General features: G+C 40.7%; 2 long non-coding RNA genes across 2 annotated transcripts; both read right to left on the bottom strand.

Moving 5' to 3' along the window:
• Positions 1 to 725: 725 nt before the first annotated feature.
• Positions 726 to 3905, bottom strand: LOC126913409 (uncharacterized). The gene is made up of 3 exons (XR_007708643.1): positions 3861 to 3905; positions 2397 to 2970; positions 726 to 1744 (listed from the first exon to the last, which is right to left on the bottom strand). It is a non-coding gene; the product is annotated as an uncharacterized LOC126913409 (long non-coding RNA).
• Positions 3906 to 15578: 11673 nt separating this feature from the next.
• LOC118253109 (uncharacterized) lies at positions 15579 to 17927 on the bottom strand. Its single transcript, XR_004780331.1, has 3 exons — positions 17825 to 17927; positions 17329 to 17438; positions 15579 to 15858 (listed from the first exon to the last, which is right to left on the bottom strand). It is a non-coding gene; the product is annotated as an uncharacterized LOC118253109 (long non-coding RNA).
• Between the last annotated feature and the right edge of the window lie 3294 nt (positions 17928 to 21221).

The raw sequence follows: 21221 nt of genomic DNA, 5'->3' as shown, positions 1-21221 counted from the left end.
ATACTCTAAGAAATGCCTCACTGAAGGATTGGAAACTAGGACACACTGATGTGATCCCAAAGCAATTTTTACTAAAAGCACTATTTCTGAGGAATCTGGCTCTAGCGAAAGAGAGAATCCCTCATAAGGCCACTTTCTAGTAAAATATTTACCAGAACACCCAAAAGCCAGCTTCTTCATGTGCTTGTGAAAATGTTGCAGAAGTGGAACAACTAGATCTATTTATCTTTAGACGCTTCTAAGACTCACACCAAAGCCCTCTGCCTTTCCCTCCCTAAAGAGGCCTTCCAAGGCACCTGCTTTGCTGTGAAGTGGAAGAAGGGGCTGGCACCGCTCCGTGTCAGAGGCAGCACTTGGGAATCGGCAAAAAATAGCAATTCCTCAGAAGAATGCAGACCCTGCAACCTGACAAGCACAAAGGTTTTGCTGGATGGTTCTCTCGGTGATTGAGACATGCGTGTGCTCTGCTCACAAAATGGTATCTATTTAGCGATTTGCTATTTTCCTATAAAAATATTGGAAGTGACACGTGTTGGGCTCAGTTCAGGTCTGATTTGTAACCGCTTTATGAAGCGAAATATGGGGGAATGCTCTGAAATTAAAGCCTAGATTTTAATAGTGTGTTTTGAAAATAGTATATTAATAGTGTTTTTCACTCTAATACTGGTGTTCTTTATCTGCTGCTCCATCTTTAACAAATGCTTTAACCCTTGTAGAAATGACTCCAAAAACAACAACAAACAAATTCAATTTTAATTTATTTTGGTTAGATTATTCAAAGCAACAAGTATCGCGAAGATTAAATGTATGAATGTTATCCAAGAATTATTTTAATACTGTGTTTCAAGATTTTATGTTCAGAAAGTTTCATACAAGAAACTATTTTGGTACAATTACATTCTACTCTGTATTCTGTACAGCCCATGCTACAGAAAGTAAGAATGAGACACTTAAGAGCATACCAAAGTGATAAAGATTAATACATCATGTTGTCAGCAGGTCAAAGCATTATCTTTCATAATAGCTTATAACAAACCACACATTATTTTTGAGAAGGAGTCCATAAATATACTAATAAAGCAATATATTATATTAGCAATACTCTCTATTAGCAAGTTGTATCGTTCCCGTTCCATTTGAAGGAGACATTTTCTAGCACGTAGACAAGAAGCTCTCAGCACCTGACATGGAGGTGATGCTGGGAACTTCCATTTGCTCTTTGCACTTGGCCTGAATCGTGTTGCTTACTGGAGGATGGGGAAAGTCAAGCATGAAAAAGTTTGAGAAAGTACACAAATTTACTTAAAAATTAAATGTTATTAGGTTAACAAACAAATAGCTCAAATTGTCTCCAGTTTGAACTCTTTAGCATAAAATATGGAAGGCTTCCAATATGCTCCAAAAAATTGAACCTGAAGAGTCCCATATTTTTTGGCTTTTTATCCAGTTTTGACATAATGGGTTAAAGTGTACCACTGCAAAACCCCACATTTTGTAAGATACAAGAAAAAACACTCTTCATCCTCCACACCAAAATTAGATTTGTTGTCAAGAAAAAGTGTTTTTTCTCTGTATCTTCATCCTCTTCTACCTTTTTACTTGTACATTTTTTGGTAACATCCTTCTTTTAGAAGACAATAATATTTTCAATTTGCTGATTTTTCTTCTGAAAGCATTGCGCACAGAGTTGCTTGAAGCTTGAATAATTTCTTATAGTCTTCAAATAAAATAGGCAGACTCTCCTCTATATAAAGATAAATATATCAGTTGTCACCATTTTCCTGAAAGAAAAAAAGACAAAGAAAGCAAGCACATCTCTCCCCTGAGGCACCCACGGAGCTATAGTATTTATTTCTACCTTGGCAGTTTTTAAAAGGTGTTGTTTTAAAAGTGAGAACAACTACCATGCCACAGCTGCTACTTTTTCGCTTTTTGTATTTCATATTTTTACGCAAGCACTGTCTAAGGAGGGGAAAGTCGTTCCTAAAATATTCCGCCCTTCCACAGAAAGTGCTAGTACAGCGGAACAGAGAGACCCCGAACATTTCCCCGGTAACACAGAAAGGGCTGTGAAGAAGTAAGGAAGTCACTTATTAAGGAGATGGGAAGTAACCAGGCCATATCTTTGCTGTTAAAAATTATGTTGATGTGTGCAAGTGCTCCCCATATTGCTAGAAGCAGCGCTGCAGCTGCAGAGAGAGCGGGTGCAGAGATCCCTCTGCATGCAGGGCTCTGGGGAAAGGCAGAACCGGGGTGCCTGGGACACCCCGGGCAGGGGATGTGACTGGCACCGTCTCACTGGGACCCAGACATCAGTCCTGGCCCAAAAAGAAAATTTACGGGCATCCAAATACAGACACTAGGAGTCTGAAAGCTTGCAAAGGGTCGTTGCTTACTGCTTGTAATCCTGGCCCCGGAGGACTGATAAGGAAAAGTCTCCTTCTGCTAATCCCTTTTTATGGTCAGCAGGGAGGGGGAAATAGTTTTTCTTTAGCTGCCTGGATGAACTCAGGAGAGTCAATAAAGGGCTCCTGTAGACTTTGCGCAGTGGCTTTGACCTGCAGTTTGAAGCATTAAAAAAAAAAATTAAAACCACAAGAAAAAAACAAATTGCTATTCACTTTTCCTATCAAATTAGAGAACAAAAAGAAAGAGTTGACTGATTTCTTGAAGTCTACCTGTATATTCTGTACTTTCACCTGCCCTGCCAGCTCTCCTATTAGGAAATACTGATCCACTTTATCGGTGGTGTGGTGAGGATCCAGCTGTAGCACCAGCATCGCACCCTGCCGTCAGCTGCCTCCCCAGGGTACTGCAAAGCCAGGGCTGCCATGGGAAACAAAATTTGCTCCACCTAAAACACAAGTGGGGCCAAATGGGCAGGCTGGGCAACTCCGCGTTGAAGCAGTAGTCTCTGCTGTGCATGAACTCCTTGTTCCAGCCAGTTTTTAAATATTGAATGGGATAAATCTGCAAATAAATTCCATCCACATGAGTATATATTGCAAGTTAGTTGCTAGAAGCATTCATTTCCCAGAGCGATGCAAAATACAGAAGAGTTATAGGACAAAAAATGCTCTTTCAGAAATTTAACCTTTATTTTCTATTCATGGATACTGTGATCCAAACTAAATCTGTGTAAACAGTTTTCTTTATTAGAGTGAAAATAACAGTGAAAACAAATATACTTTATAGATGCGGGGAAAAAAAATCAATAGTCCTTTGAAGAGATTTCTTCAATCATAATAAAAAAATCCGCAGCTTTTCAGTTCCTTTTGTTGACATACAATGCAGATTCAAAGAGTGCCCAGTCAAAGCAACAGGGAATGTGTTTTACGTTCTCAAGACAGAAAACAGCTGAAGATACAAACACAAAAACAAAATGTGCCATCATCTATATCCTACGCAACCTCCCTGACTTTAGAGCATTTTCATGGGCTATAAATCAGTACTTATTACAATTCTGTTTGCTGCCAGACTTTGTTTAGAGTGTTTATATTCCCCGTCAGCATCAGTTATGGTCAAATCATTTCACGTAAAAAGAGAAATGGGTCTATAACAAGAATTAATGCTTTGCTGTTCAAAAAAAAAAATCCAACACGCAATTAAAAATCTCAAGGTCTCTAAGTGAACCTTTCTTTGTAGGAGGAGAAAATTAAAGATCACTGCATGCTTAATAAATTAGAATCATTAATAATCCCCTTTTCCCAAAAATTCATTTCATTCATTATAGACAAATTGAGCCAAGCCAGTGTACAGAAAATACTTTAAAACACCTGTCAATGAAATATTCCTTCTACTGTCTAGAAAGAAAAGGCTCATAATATCTTGTTGAAATTGGTGTCAGTCATTAAAATCACCTGCGGGCATGGTGTGCCTTCCAGCAGACGGTCTTAAGCAGAGCCACAATGCTGGTTTAGCGATCGGGCACCTACAAGAGACATTCCCAGGTATTTTCAAGGAGCTTCTGGTTTGTAAATAGGCTTTCCAAAAACTCACAGCTAATTTTTCCATTCTTGCACTTATCTGCTTTACGAATCTGAATCTCCTTTTAGGAGAACTTTCACGTTTGTACAATTTTATAATAATGAGCTAAATTCTGCCATCTTTCATCAAAATAAAGAGAATCATATCCCGGAGTTTAATCACTGAATTTCAACAGAACCATTCACTGACTAACGATCAAACTCAACAAACAAGGTGGCAGATGGTGGCCATACGAGATTATTAGTGCCTTCTTTAATGAGCACAAAACACAGCCGCTGCCTCATTTGCACATCCCAGCCACTACATCAATGAGTTGTCTACACACCAGCAGCTGTCTGAAGGGAAAAAGCGTTACCTAATTACGGGGCCAGATCCTCAGCTAACACAAATTGCCCTCGCTCCTTTTAGATCGGCAGAGGTGGAGAATTTCTGCCGCCTGAGGGCTGGATGGTGACTTCTGGAGGGTGGCTGTGGGACCGCAGGACCAGCGGTGGCCACGTTCTCTGAGCAGCCCAAGCACCAGCCCAGCCAGCACTGGTGTTTCACTCACCCCAACAACCCCACACTGATTTACCCAGGATAACAGCACCAGGCTGAAGACTAGAGCCCTAAAAGCTGAATAATATCATTCCTTTGGCACGTTGGGGACATTCACGGCACTATAAGTCTTCCTCATCTAAAATATTTAGCTCTGTAGAAGCAGTCCAACAGAGATGTATCATAGCCGGCGTACGCACGCAGTAGATCACTAATTTATTCCTTACAGCCCTCCTGGGTGCTGTGTGCGCGGAGGCAACCGCATTCCTGGAAATGGACATAAATATCCGTATTTATTTTCCCATCATACTCACTGGGGAGTCAGGGGAGAGGGAGCCAAAATAAGAACCTTACAGAGAAAATGGCTTGACAAATACTCTCAATACACTTCATTCAGTGGAGTACTCCACGTTATTTCTCCTCTACTGTGCTACAGTTGAGTATGGGCCGTAATTATGGATTTCCAGCTGGCATAAGGATTATTATATATTAGGTGTTAGTCTGGAAAGACTGTCAAACCAATGAAATTTTCAGGTTTTGAGCAGTCTCCAGGGTAGGGCTCTGCAAGGCTCAGCTTCATGAGCAGTTAGTGTTATTTATAGTCTAGGACTAAACAAGGCAGAAATTAAGGGAATGCTCCTCGCTGGAGGTGATGATATGAAAATGCTGATGTAGGTCTGTGACAGTAGACAGAAGCAATAGCCTTGAGAATATATTGAGAGTGAGGAGGTGAATAAAGTGAGCAGCACCTCAAGGCTGCTTTTTGTCATTCTGACAGGACAGCGTTGTAAATAATCCCCCCAAGTCTGCACTCAATTATCAGTAATTTAGTAGCACCCAGGATATTATATGCACAGGAGAATATAGCATGTCACCTCCAGTTCTCAACAAAATCACTTCGATAAGTTGCTTTTTCTGCTGGTTTGGATTGCAGAGGCTTGGGAGGATTGAAGCAAAGTTGAAGGCAGGCGTTTTCCATATTGCTATTCCAAACAACTTCTCCACCATAGCTCCCTGGTCTAAACAACACTAATTTTCAATATATCTGCCAATTGCATGCCAAACTTATAGCACGAAAAAGATTTCTTACCAGAATTCGTATATGGATGTGCCGTATGAAAGTTCACCTTTAAAAGATGAAGGGAATTTGCATTCTTATACAGGTGCAACACTGGTCACTGCAAAAGAAACAGAGAAAAGGGCTCTTTATAAAGATCAGAGTACTGGAATATTGATAACGGTTTTCTAAAGTGAGAAAGGGGACCTAAAGGGAACGATGCTGTTCTGTGTATCCCTCCCAGCTCCTACTCCCTGCTGCTTTTCCCCTATCCTTGGACGGGAGGAGGTTTTTTTTCAGGTTCTTATCTCACAAGACGACAAGTGTGTGTGATCGAAGGAGAACGCGGAGTTGTGGCATGAACGTGAAGCCCTGCATTACGAGGTTTCCATCTGGGAGCACCTCAGAAATGCTGGGTGCCTGATGGCTTTGAGCTGGTTTCCTGCCTGGACTGATTCCTTCAGTCTTTGTGGCAGGTGGATGGAAGAAGCAAGGAAGGGGGAAGCATTTCTCACCAACCCTCTGAGGCCAGAAACATGGCACATTCCCAGGGGCTTTCAGTCCTGCCTCCTCAAAATCAGTGAGAGCTGAGGCTCCTGTCTTCTCTCAGTGCCTGTGTAACTGCTGATTCTACTAGCAAAGATTGAACTTGCGATCTTCAGTATCATAAAACATCCAAATTAAAAGCTTGAATGCTCTACCTGCTCTCTCTGCTACAACAAGCTGCTAAGGAACACATGCCAACTAAGCCAATAAATTATTTAAGCAGCTAAAACGTACAGATTCCAAACGAAACCAATAAGGAATAAAGATTACATATAGCACTATGAAATCCTTCATTTATTTTATTTTTGGGTACACGCTGTACTTTTGTGCATAATGTGCTACACGGCAAATGTTATTTTGAAGCCTGTGTGATGCCCTTTCAGTCACCGCACCGTAAATCACACACGTACATACACACTTTGGGAAAAACAATGCCTACATAAGAAGACAAAAATATTCGTCCACAGTGCCCAAACTCGATATAATAGCTACAGGACGACGTGGTGGTGGCTGGTAAGTCGTGTGGCCTGGCCACCAGCCAGCGCCGTGGTCCTGCCGTGCAGGGCTGCAGCCAGCCCCTGTGCTGCTGATGGCAGGCTCAGGAGGATCTGCAGGCAGTAACCATCCTGCTACCTGTATCAGCAGCACCTGGCAGTCAAATGCAGCACGGATGTGATACCGAGACCCCTCCTTTCCCTCCCTCAGCTCAGACAGAAAATCGCTTCACGTTTGTTGTTCAGGTGGAAGACTGTAATTAGCCTCATAAAAGATGCGCAAATAAGCCAGTCAGAAGCAAATTAATCTAGTCACACCTTACTACTTCAGAGAAGTGCTTTATCAGTGGTGACTTTAACAGGATGATTATTTCTAATAGGCTGATCTGAATTTTGAACTGAAATGCCATAAAACGCTGCCTGATGATGAATCAAAGGAGTCAGTAACCGCCCCAGAGGCTGCTTCCCTATTGACATCGAGCATTGCGTGTCGTGCAGCTGTAGTGACCTAACACGATGCATGTTCTTCTCAGCAGACATATCAGTATTAATTGTGAATATGTCATAACATGTTACCTACAAAGCCCAGTGACATCCCAACCTCAGGTGACATTCAGATCCACCCCACGGGTGTGCAGACCTGACCACCTGAAGAAGCGGTGTCAATGCTTTTCCAATGAACAGTGCTTAAGCAGATGCCTGTACTTACACAGAATTTTATGAAAGACAAGGAAATTTCAGCTAGACACTTCATTGATTACATTCTTCACATTTCTATATCCCTATTGATTAGAAGGCGACAAGCTGAACCAGATGATAGCAAAAAGTATACCTCCCCCAAGGGGTCAAAATAGCAAGATCGTAGAAAAACGGACATGGCAAAGGTACTATCAGAGAAAACAGACAACTGTTTTGGCACCTATGGTGTGTGTACCTATGGGGAGGTACTATTGAGAGTAAAAGGCATTTTTCCCCATTTCCAGTACATTGTATTGAATGTGTTTGTGGCCAAAACTGAGGATTTTGCTTGCTCATTTTATATCCTAAAAGGCACAGAAAGACAATATTTGTACTGAAAGCTTCAGAAAACATCAACAACAACAAAAACACAAAAGCAATGTAACCCTTTTTATTCCTCATCTCCCAGTGCTCTGTAAGTCATCTCTTTTAAGTACAACATCTGTATTTTTTTAGTTTCTAAGTTTACAAATGAAATGCTAGCAAATTATGTTTTGCTTTTTCATAATATGTTATAAAAAAATAAAAAAGTGCTTTTACATGTATTTATTGTTTCCATTCTTTGATGATCCTGACCAACGGTAAAGTGCACTTCCTCCTCTACTACAAAGCAGAGAGAACAAAGCCTCAGAAAGTCAATATTGGGGCAATCCTAAACTGTAAACACAAATCTTACAGTAGCCTGAATATGGACTGACCCCTGGCTTGAAACAGGATTCGAGATTCATCGGTGCAGAACTGGTGCCGTAGTTTGTAAGAGATATGGGAAGTCATTTCCTCAACTGGGCTACAACTTTGCAAGCAATATTCTCTCCCCAGTGATGTGCAGCCAGACCTAAATCTTCTTCCTGAACCAAGCTGCCAACCAACCAGTGAGTTACTAAGCTTTGAGAAAATTAGACTTTGATAGATTTTATCTTTAAAAAATGAAGCAAACAATACATTTCAAGAATATATCTTTTCCTACTTTTTCTTATAACATATATGTACCTGTCACAACCTGCAACCAATATCGGCCTCTTTAGTACCAGGACCTGAGAGTCCGCAACTGCTCTGTCCTTTCCAGCACTAAGTTTATGCCAACAGTGAAATCAAACTTCTAATTAAGAAAAAAATGATAACAACTTCCTAGTATAGGCAAAGCAGAAAAATGCTCTAGTAATTTCAGAATCAATAAGGCAATGAAGGAATGCATCTCATGTCTCATTTGTTATAAATTAAAGATGATGCATGGAAAACAAAAGGATTAAATGGGAAAAAAAATGATATGAGCGAAAAAAAAATAGGTTGTGGAAATTACTGTGTCACATCCTACAGCTACCTCGCTCTGTGGACTTTTATCCATCAAGACACATAAGAAAGCAGTACTGACAGCATGGGCAGTTTAACCAGACAAAATTTAAATTACATGTTGCAGGTCATTGAGACAGTAACAGCACTGAATATCAGAGGCAGAAGATGAGCCGATGATATGGTAGTTAGACAATTTTATCCAAAAAATTTATCCAAATACCCATGGTTGTATTTGTCCAGTTTAGTGCTCTGAAGGAAACTCCTCTGTTTTTTTCAGGTAATCCTATACATATTCAGCAATTCTGACACCTTCAGAATATGGCAGACATTGCTTTTATGTGGAAGCAGCTATTCCACGTGCAGTTAAATTAATGTACTGGGATATAAGAGATTCAGCATGCGTTGCATACCTTGTTCTGGCTGGGCACACTGTTCACCTGGGATTGCAGGATACTGCCGGCTCGGTGTGCAATATAAAACATCGACTGACGGTATACTATTAAGTTAGGAGCCCGCCACAAAAGCAGGAGCACCGATGGACACACATGACCCTTTTGGAGGGCCAATGCCTCACCGTTCTCTCTATCATAGCTCAAAGGACTTCAGAAATACATACCGATCTCCACTGAGCCCAAGAAAATTCAGGCCATCGATACGCCCCCTCCTAGATCAATGCTCAGCTATGCTCCAGCATGCTCACCTTGTATGCAAGGATTTTTTATTCATCTGTAACTCAGTTCTTCCTACACTAGCCCAACATCATTCTAAACACCAATAAAGCAGGGTTTGTATGTTGCCACACATATATGTGTGCTTTTCTTAGTCAGATATTTTTTAATTTACTCTCTGGCTTCTAGTAATTAGAATAGCTTTTCAAAAGATGCAGTTTGGGGAAATATTGGTAGTACATCTTATTTTAAAAGCAATATAATTCATGTAGCAACAATTTATATTGACAATAATTTCAACTAAGATGTGTTTGCCATGAAAGCTGGAATGTATTTCATCTCTTGCTATTCCAGCTATGCATATTAAGTGGCAGAAATCTATTTCAAAGGTGTTGCATACATTTATTTTATGTAAGCAAGATTCAGGGAGGCTTCATCTTCCACTTTTATTTACAAGACAGAAAAACTGAAACAAGGAATTCCCTTGCTATAATATTCCTGCTGGAAACATTTGATCTCAGCTTCAAGACACTAATTTAAAACTCTGTTCTTGAAAGGTGAACTTTGCTTAGGTTATTCTTTGAAGAACACCACCAATGTACCTGCTTTTTTCTTATCATTACCTATTTAAAATAGGGCCATGGTTTTGTATTGCTATTTTTAAAAAAGTCAATAAAGAAGACAAAGGAGACCTAATCTTCCTATTACATTCCTGCAAATATAGCTCAATCTCTTTCCATAAAGGGGTAAGATATCGCGATGTAATTGTATTGTATCCGGAGTTGTGTATAGCGTTTCGGTCACTAAATCCCACTAAAGTGTCAGAATATTTGTCGTTAGACAAGTCCTCATGTAACATTAAGAGAAGCTTCCTTTCCAGGAAATGCATATTATTATTATTAGGGTGGAGTTACTTTGAAGTAACGTTCCTCTAAGAGCATTTCTTCTTAGGCAAAGCCAAGAGTTTATTGCACATCAACCTCAGCGTCAGCATGGTGGATAATAGGGAAAGGCAAAAGGGCATAAGCTTGGCCTTAGGTTACAACACTGAGTCAAGGCAGAACATAGTAATAAAAAGAGTTTGTCATTATATACAGGTGGTTTTTTTGTTTGGTTGTTTGTTTTATTTTGCCTGTGACATACCAGAAATATATGAACAAGTATGTTTGACTTAGGCTGCCATATTTCCTATAGCTACAGGATGTGCACCCCTCTTTCACTGAGTTTGTGGCAGACTTTCAAGTCCATCTAATTTGGGTTAATCCCCAGAATAAGCCAGATAGACAGCGTCTGGAGACAAATCTAGTGACTATCTAAACCCCAGTAGAAAGGTTAAGCAACAGCACGGTCTAGCAAGCAAGCACTGTGTTGGGAACCATCAGAATGATTCCTTGGCCAGCAGCTGCTGAATTTCTGCACTGATTTTATTCAGCTAGCACACTTTTCACTACTGCCCTCTGTTCTGTAGCACTGTGAACTCCCTGCATATGGATTTTCTGCTACCATCTCCTGATATATGATGTTTTTCTATTACAAAACTAGTAAATGAAATGGGATGTGTCAGAGCTGGCCCCCTCTGAAGAGGTGACTTTGGTCAGTAAGTTAGAGTTGGGTGTGCCTTCAGGTTAAAAATTAGCAGTGCTACATACTGGCCAGTTCTTTGCAAAACTTATTTTCGCCTGCAGCATGTACACTCGGGTCCAAGACTAAAGTCTTCCTAGCTCGTGAGGTGGTTTGCAACATGGCCAAACGTTTGAGAACATTACAGACCTGTTTAATTTTTAATACCTTTTGACACACCAGTTGAACAGACACTGGCAGTGTAGAAATTAGCACGTTATCTTTACCAGCCTAGCTCCCTTTTCAAAATATTTATCTTGTAGTTGTAGCCCTATTAACCAGTTGGTGACACATCGCTCTAAGTGATGAGTACTCCAACGAGACATCCTACAACGAGACATCCTGCTTTGGTTTTTAAGAGCCTCGTACTACAGAGGGCATGGCATGTTATAGGGACTGCTAGAAAGCTGCACTAAAGGGAAGCCAGGAGCATTGAGGTCACATCCCTGCATGGTTTCTGATACAGCCTTTTTTTTTTTTTTGCTGACTGCAAATACTTGAGTAAGAAAAATGGGATTTCTACTGTGTGTTGCACATTCCTTGGAGCAAGGATTATGTGCCATGGTTTCTGTGTTTATCCAGGGTCTTAGAAGAACAATGACACCAAACTAAACTTTCCAACAGCACTAAGAATTCATCATCTTTCTTTGCAAGGCAGTGGAAAAATCTGCTATTGTTCTGACATTTTGTATCAGGATGAGTAAAACTGCAAGAGAAGCCAATTCCTTGACAGGTTAAAGGAGAAGGATGAGCTTTACTACACCCTTACGTTTCCATTTGTGCTCCCAATTAAAAGCCTCATCTCACTTGCATCAGGGCCATAGTGCTAGAAAACTCAGCATTGCCATGACAACCGGTAAACTGTTGGATTTTCTGCCCACTGCCAGTCACCGGGAAGACAGCAGCGGATGCTGTGCTTGAGCTAATTACGTAGGGAAAAACAGAAACTGTGATGAAGAATTAAGTCTCACTATATATGTCTTCATTACAATAATCTCGTACATATTTGCTCCGAACTTGCAGAATTACTAACGTCTGAAATGCAAATTGCAGAGCAGTTGGCATTGATTTATTTTTTTTCCTTTTCAATTCATTAAAAGATGTCTGATCCCACACTATTATGGCTCACAGAAAGACAGCTGACTGGCTCCTCTGGAGTCATCAGCAGGCGTGAAACAGGGCACCCCCACAAACAGCAGCCACACAGCACCCACAGTTTGGGAGACACATCTAACACAAGGTGTGTGGTGGTTAGACAGACCTTCTTTCTTTCCCCTGGCTAACCAACACCTTGAGCAATGAATTACCAGCATCTGGACCACGAAATTCAAGGGGACTGAGAAGACAGCAGCCCAGATTTAGAATTCATCAGTCAGATCAGATTTACAAGTTAGGAGAACGTTTACATAAAATACACTGTGATTGTTTCTTTTCTGTGTTTTGGCCAGTGGACATTAGCCTGCTCAGAGAGGACAAACTCCTGCTACCATGTGCTGTAAATGGACATCACGGTATCAGGAAATTGAAAAGGCAGTTGTTCTCTCTGTCTGTTATAAGAGAAGGAAAGGGGGAAAAGAGATGAGAAAACAAGAACAAGACAGCATCACTTGTGTAATGCTGAAAAAAATCAGGAATTAAGATCAGGAATTAAATGATCATACTACTGGTAAGCAGCAGAGGGTAACAGAGGCGAGCAGGGGCCGTCATTCACTCATCAAGAACAAAGCATTTCTCTTTTTCTTTCACGGCAGCATAACAGAAAGAATATATCTTGATTTTAGCTAGACATTCTCCTAATTAGTTGTCAAGAAGAAACTATTATGGGACAGAGGCAAAGCAGGTGGATAATTGTTGGGATTTATTTTCGAAGTGGGAGGGTGTTATGGCATTGCAGGTCTGAAGGTGGGCAGAAGTCTGGCTCCCTTCACTCATTTCATTAACTACCTGGATGATGGAAAGGATTGGTGATGTGGATGTGGGGGTACTCCCGACCTACCATTAGAGAATGAATTAGAAATCATGATCATTTTCATACAGAACGCCTTGGTTATGACAGATATGCTCACATATCTGCAAGACTTCTGAAGAGGGGAGGCTTCCAGGGCAACACTACATCCAGTGCTGGAGAGAGGTCCAAAAAGGATATGGATCGAGGAAATAAATAAGGCAAAGTATAGGATTATTTTAGCATCAAGGAGACCAAAGAGATATATGATAATCATCTTCAGTTACTAAAGGCTGTTGCACTAAAAGAAGGGAATAATCTGTTGTCCATGACTATGGGAGGATAAGGCAGGCAGTAGGGACCTTAAATTGCAGGAAGAAAAATGTAGTTAGACTTTAGAAAAAGCTTTTTAACATTAAGGAGAAAGTAAGTCTAGAATAAATCACTTGAGGAATGAAGGGAACCTCCATTACCAGAAGTTTTTAATGTTTGAACTACTTCTAATGGCCCAGGGCTGCCTCTTGGGACCCCTCTGCTCTTCTGTGGCCTGGGACCAACACGCTCAGGGTTGTGATTAACTCACTGCAGTGACTTAAACAAGGACTGAGAGGCAGAAAGTCATATCTTGTGATTAAAACGAAGAATAAATACCAAGAAACATAAGCTCTGTTGCTGACTACATTGAGATTGTCAGATAAACGGCATAGCAGACCCAGAAAATGTGGTTGTGCCCTAATAAAAAAGCCAGAAAGGAGAGGAAATTAGTTTAGGACCGTGCAGTTACAGGTAAAGCTCCTGACAGTATCTAGAAGCTCAGCACTGAAATGTCTTCATTGCTCTTGGGAGACTAGATTACAAAAGCAGAAAAATTCAAGATTTACTTGGCCTCACAAGCATCGCACAAAGTCAGCAGCCTGGCTCCTGCTGTGAAGGAGTCTCTGCAAGCTCACCCCTGCTCACTGTGGGAGCAGTTTGGGATATGATCACCACTCAGGATGGTGAAGGTGGTTTTGAATTTAACATTAAATTCCATGGTTCATTTCCTAGCTTTTGCAAAGAGCATTTTTCTGGGTGAGAGGTTATAGGAGGATTTTTTCCTCCTTTTTAACGTATTTCTAATAGGTGTTTTTATTAACACATTTACTGCTAATTGCAAACAATTTTCAGTGCCTAGCTCCATGGTTAAATCTTCTCTTTATACCAGGCAGATGTAATATTCTAATGACACCGCTCTGTTTTTGCGATACGTGCCAGTGGAAACGGAGCAGGTCACCCAGGTGTGGAGACTGGTGGGGCTGTCCCCATGTAACTGTGGTCCTGCACCTACCAGTGGGTGATCCTGAACAGGGCACTCCCAGCAGGTGTACTCCTGGGTCCTCCCAGGCACTGCTCAGTTCAAGAAAATCAGCATCTATAATTGTATGAAGATAACAGAGGGAAAATACAACACAGCACAGAGGGTATCCAAGGCCCCTACACCAGTGTAAGTGAAGACAGGTGTAAAACTCAGCAAATGCAAGTTTCACAGATTCTATTTAGCAATAGCAAACAACAGCCACAGGGCAAGATATTAGGTTTAAGTCTAAATACCAGCTACCCTCATCAGCTGAGGAAAATCAATCTAGATTACTTGCATTTACAGGTGTGAGACATTAGCTCTACGGAAGAGCCTGATTCATCTAAACAGGCTACCAGACTTGTGTTTTACGCTTTTCTGAGATGATTCTGTTCTCCCTCACACAGGTAATATTTTATTACAAGCTTTCCTGAAGAAACGTTTAATTTCAGAAAAACGGACAACAAATGCAACATTTCTGTCAAATCCATGATTCTCATTGCAGCCAGAAGCTGAGGTATTTAAGCATCAATTCCCAGATCATCATGCAGCAACGTCTTAGCTTGTTCCTCTGAATGTCTCTAGTAGTTATGTCGAACGTATGCAGAAATAAAAGAGGGATGGGTAAATGTTATGCAGCAAGGGAAAAGTTTTCTAACAAAAAATAGTAACAACCATTTTTCATCACTTTAGATAGGGATTTTTTCAACTTTTAAATTGAAAAGGTTGGTATCACCTTCTCAACAACAGGTTGTATCATAAATTACTGTCTATGCTTTGGGTATTTATCTTTTCAGTGTTACCTCAGAATAAATTAATTATCCAAATTCAGACATACGTCAAACTTTTGAATACCACTACCAAAAAAGGCTTATAGATGGTTTTGTCCCTGCAATAAAAGCATCCACTGATGATTCTCTCTTACAGGAATTAGTCACCCATTCTTTGTGATTCTGATTTTGTGGCTCACAGAGCCTTCAACTTCAACAGCTAAACTGAAAACATATGTACATTGAGAACAATGTTACTCTAAGGAAATTTTACTAATAATAAAATTAATTTTATACTTAGCATTCCCAATCCTAATTTCTTTTGAAGTCTTTCATAGAAAACATATAGGAATTGGTCCATTGCCCAGAGGAGTTTTGCTGCTGCTACAATGAATACATACCAGTGTTTTATAGCAGCATGGCAGTAAAGGAAAAACCCTTGGTCAATTATAAACATAAGAGGACTTGTACAGGCAAAATCCAACAGTCATAGTTGAAAACCAGGCAGGATACCAATGCTAAAGACACTTTTTGGGTGACTTCCCCAGCTACTGCATGGGGTTCAGCTTACCTACCATGTCTGAATGCTGTTCCCTTCAGCAGCACATTTACCCCAGCATCACGACCAAGCTCTGTACCTCCTCCTTATCAGATCAGACACTGACTTCGTCCATATGGTATAAGATCTTGCAGAATGTTGTTATTGGTTCTTTTGGCTCTAACTTTGCAAAATTGTTTTTTGTTGTGGCATGATGCATCTCTACTGAGCTGGAGACAAACAATTTTCTGCTTACATGCTGGCAAGTGACATTTTGATGCAGCTTCCGAAGACAGGAAAAAACTCTCAAGCGAGCTCGCCTTCCGAACCTGATCCAAACACAAACAGCAATTCATGATGATAGATTTCAAGTGCACCAAAAGTTGTTGCAGAAAGACAATTCAGACTACGATTTCCCAGCACAAGCTCCAATGATTCCAAGAGCTGTTTTAGCACTGAGCGACGGACAATGAGAAATTGTAAAGGGATAATTGCTAACCACACGGGCTTCTAGGAAGAGACTACATTAGCGTCCCCGTTAATGAAGCAGCCAAGTAACTTCTCATAAACAGTTTAAAATAATCTTCAAGTGAGATTTTTAAGAAACACTTGTTTCTTTAACCTGCAAATACCCTGTCCAGAGGGAAAGGATTCTGAGTATCTGAGTACTTTCAGACAGGTGGACACAGACAGACAGCCGTGACAGCAAACTAGATCACTGCATGCTTTTCTTTTATTTCTTTTTAAAAAATATATATATATTTTTCCCCCCTGTTTTTAAATCAGATTGTAGCACTGCTGCCATGCTATAAACATTCATTTGCATCAAACAAAGTGATGACAAAAGTCACGATACCCCGTATCAGTACACAATATGCTCCAAAGTTTGCATCCCAAACAGGAGATAAAGAATGCTGTTTTGGCTGAGCTCAAGAAAATGTTATTGGAGGCGTTCCCCTGTATAGCAACCATGGCTCTTCATTGAGATGCAGGTAGTGCTTCGATACCAAAGACTGCAGTGCATCATTAAAGTACTGTGAAGACAAACAACACTCATGCTGCATACCAAGTGGTATTACATTTAACTGAATCATTTTATTATGAATACATCCAGGTCTGCCACTGGGAGCCACTTATGTAAAACGTGCTGGCAGAAATGGATCTGCACTAATTATATTTCATGCATATTTCAGAATTAACCTCAGGGATATGGAAAGGTGGCAATAAAGACGAATTTTATAACCAAGTTCATTTGCAATTGGCAGTCACATGAAGAGCAGCTTTCCTCAGAGATAACCCTAGAACATCTCACATCAGGGGGTTTGTTTCTGTTATCGGTGCTTCACTGAAGCACAGGACACGTGAAGATTTGGTATCTCTTTGTAACACTGAACCCTTATCACAAACTAAGCCGTGTTCAGCTGGGAAAGGCTGAAGGACTTCAGCTAGTGCACCAGTTCAACTCAAATTCAGGAGAAGCAAACTACCCATATTCCCCTCCAGGCAGTGTCAAAAAGCACCACAATTAGGCTTCGTCAGTATGAGATAATTTCCTTTCTGAAGTAAAGGGTTGTTTCTTTCCATCCCTCTGAACTTTTGGAAATCTCTTCTAAGGACACACTTTCAAGCTTTTTATCAAAGAAATGCAGAAAGGTTGATTCACTTTCTTCCTTTACCTACTTCACAGCTAAATCACCCAGCACACAATTAACAACTTTCTTGCTGCCTCTGACCCTTCTACTAGCTTCCTGCTCCTTTTCAGTAACATCAGTCAATTATCAAATGAGATAAAGGGGTACCTCTGAGCTCCATTAAAAGAGAGAGAAGAATGGGATTTCAGATCTCTGGGAACAAGCCAGCAATCTTCTGGATGCACAGCTGATGCTGAATGCCCCCAGATCCTCAACACCTGTGAACATAATAGAGAAATCACCAATTATCTCCAGTTTTTGCTTGAGAATGGGATGCAGAAATGAATATCTCGCTCGGCAGAAGGTCTGCCTTGCTTATTATTTTCCTCATTTACCACTAAACACATTTTGGTTTGCTTTGTAAAGAGTTGTCAACGACCATTTTCTATTATTATTTGTTTTATATCAATAGCCAGGGCCTTGTTGTACTATTTATTATTCATTGTATGAATACAAACTATATTCCAGTGATATCACGTTCCTACTCTGGCACATTATATTTTGTGGCTTTCACATGCTTTTACAGAAGATTTTACATTTGCCATATGGAGCAGCAGAGAGGTCTCTGCTAGGATAAATGCAGCAGAGCAGAGAGGACACTTACAACAAAACTCCTGTTGCCCAGCTGCCTGCAATTGCAAGGGAATCAACTCCATGAGCCCAGTTAGCCCTTGCAGTCATCTGTTCTTGAGACACAGTCTTTGGCTAGACAGGCTTATATACTGCATGTTCAAAGGGTGGACAAAAAGCAAATAGGTGATTTATCCAAGGTCACACAGTAGGTAAAAGGGCACGTTTGTAATCAGACCTGCTCCTGATCTCAATACAATGCAATGTCTCAGCTAATGAATCACGCTTATTTTCTTTTCCACAGTTCATGCCTTTCTCACTTGATGCATCTGCATTGAAACATTTGTTTTATAATCAGGCAAATGAGAGGAAGCAAAATCGTTATTTCTACAAATCTCCTGCTCTGGCATGCAGAAAACAATTAGAGGCAGAGTTAACAGAGAAAACTTTAAACAACTTGAAACTGCGTTTTCAGGCCTACGTTTTGCAGGGGTCTCCAAAGATCTGGAAATATTAAACATGAGCTCTGCAGCCAATAATGCAGTTTAGGAAGCGATACGATAAAAAAACCTCCTGAGGAATCACATAGGGCCTGCTGCAAAAGACCGACAGCTTAGATGGAAATATCATGGTCTACTGTGCACATAAATGAATGGGTAATTCCTAAACCACTATTTACTTGGTGTGTTGTGAAGGGTTTTTATTAAGCATATGGCTATAACTATTACAGATTACAGGCCTACTCTCTGTGGCACTCTTGGAAACCTGCAGCTCCAGTGTATCGATAGCCCAGCACACTGGGCTCGTCCTGCACAAGGCCAAAGGAGGCAGAGAATAGAAGTAGAGTTGCCAAGATGCCCACACCATCAGAAATTCAACTCCAGAAGTCATCAAGATCAAACAGAGAAGTCATCAAACAGCTTCCCCTGTGTCACTGTAAGTTCTTGGTGCCTCCACTCCGGGGCCTGACAAATTTTTAGCTGCTGGCAATTCAGGAAGGCAGGTCACAGCACAGGCCTGTGGCTGCAGGGGCCTAGAGGACACACGTACCTGGGAGCCAGGACAGGGGAACACACAGCACGACCACCTGCAGCCCCACAGCAGCAAACACTCGAGGAGCCTTTTCCATCCCAAACAGCCTCTGCAGGCACTGAGCTCTTCTCTGCAGCTGAAATCCTCAGTGGTGTTTTGGCACACATCTCCTGCTTAGGCTTCACTTGCAGTAAGTGGCAGAGAAGCCTTGATGCAGTCTTGACGGTCTGGGTCTGTGTTTTTGCATCCAGCCTTTTGCTGGAGCAGTAAATTCAAGTGTTAGCACACAGCTCTTACCAAGTGAAGACAAGCACATGCTGTCCTCATGTCTCACCTGTAACAAAGCATCACTGACGCCAGTAATTTCTCCCAGGCTGTCAACACCTACGCCTTCTCAGAAGCTGAACTTTGTTGGGAAAAAAGGAAGGAAAACTGTAATGCACAGAGGAAGACTTTAGATGTAGTTTCCTTCTGACAGAAGCTCAAATAACATCCTTCAGAGTGAAGAAGATTGAGACACAGACCTAGATTCATCAAACAGGCTTGTGTTAGTGCTAAGAACATCATGTACTTGCTACAGTTCAGAAAAGTAAAATCTATTAGCCCTACTCTGCTGAAAAGCAAAAAGTCTTTAATATTAGTACTACTTTAAAATGTTACACACTATTGGAAGTGTGTTTACTTGCCTTTGCATTGGAAAAGGCCTGGATATAAAAACTATCTGAAGCATTAAGTTTGAAAATATATTGAAATACCTCCTGGGGAGATGGTTTTAAGAACACTCAATCTTTTCTGTTGCATGATGCAGTAGGTATCTTCGTGTTTTAGCCACCTTTGTGTCTTAGTAATCCTAAGGGCCTGCAATTTGCAGCTCTACAAGTCAGCCACTGAGGCAGTTGTTCCCTCTGTGCTGCCACGCAGGTGTTCTCTGATTGTTCTCATGAGGCTTCACCTGAAAATCTCCGTAGTGTGACTGCAAGAAGCAGCCACAGCTGCTAGATAATCACCTCTCTTCCAGCCTTCCTTTTCTCCATGTTTTGTAGATTTCAGCTTACATTAAAGCAAACACTACACAAAAGAGTTAGGAGTAATTTAAATACTCAATAAATATCACCCGACAAGGTATGTGCACAGAAGCTGAGCAACCAAATCAAAGGGCAACATTTGCACCCAGTCAGCGTGCTCCAGTCAATGCTAATAGTGTCCTAAATGGGAACATCTCCTGCATTGGCTGAGTAGTCTGAGAGCACCAGTAGGCTTTGTCATGACATAGTGGTCCCAAAGATTAATGCCAGCAGTAGCTGTTCAACATCAAAAAGCAAAAGAGATTAAACCAAAATAGATTAAACCAAGAAGGACTCAGGAACAGAGGGGAGGAATTACCTTACTTAATGAACTATCTCATTTCTCAATATATATATATATATTTACATATTAAGCTGTCATCCACTTTTTTCTTAAAATATTTTATTTTATATTATATTTATTATAGTGGTAATAGCGCATAATGTTTTTTCTTTTAATTCCGCCTTCCATTACCTGAAACTTCACCAAAGATTTTCCAAACTATCTTTTCTTTTTGCAAGCTGATTTGTCTTTGGAAATCACAGACACTGTTGTGACCGATGTGATAATTCACTCTGATGGGTAATATGCATACAGGTAAAAGAAATATGGGCACAATACACACTCCTACCCATTGTAATAAATCATGGTAAATTAGTAGAGAGAATTAATTTCGAATATTTTTACCATAAAAGTTAAGATGAGTTGAGAATGGAAATTAAAAGCGTAAGCTCCTTGGGCGATATTGAAACACTTAGTTGTAAAAGGGAGTATTTCTCCCCATACTGGCACATTAATAACAGTGGCTACACTTGAAATAAAGGCATTTAATGAAGAACAAGTATGTTAAAAAAAAAAAAAAAGATTCAAGAATTGATCCACAAAGAAGTAGGCACATAATTAAGAAAGACCTGTTAAACTTCAGCTACATGCTGATTCCAAGACCATTAAAAATGTTCCCCACATTCCAAAGAAATGTATTTGTCTTGAATAAATCCCAGAGAGCTGGATCCTGCAAGCTCCCAAGCTCTCATGCTTTAAGTCAAGACTACTCACATGCTTTAGTGCATTTCTGGAGACCCTCCAGGGTTCTTAATATGTATTTGATATGACTGTAGAGAACAAGGACATGGACTTGAGCACATGTTGGAAAACATACATTTACTCCTGTGAGGCGTTCAGTGGCATCAGCTCTTACAGACTGATGGTTGTAGGATATCCATTGCCCTAGAATGGACCAAGAAAGGAACCAACCGTGGTGAAACACATCACACTGCTGGGCAGTAAGCATACTGGTACAGTTATGATCCATACAGACAGAATGGACGGTGGCA

The sequence above is a fragment of the Cygnus atratus genome, chromosome 9 (genome assembly GCF_013377495.2).
Source record: "Cygnus atratus isolate AKBS03 ecotype Queensland, Australia chromosome 9, CAtr_DNAZoo_HiC_assembly, whole genome shotgun sequence".
Taxonomy (NCBI): Eukaryota; Metazoa; Chordata; class Aves; order Anseriformes; family Anatidae; genus Cygnus; species Cygnus atratus.
Note: the sequence above shows the minus strand (reverse complement) of the source record. Positions and strands in the feature narration are given on the sequence as shown.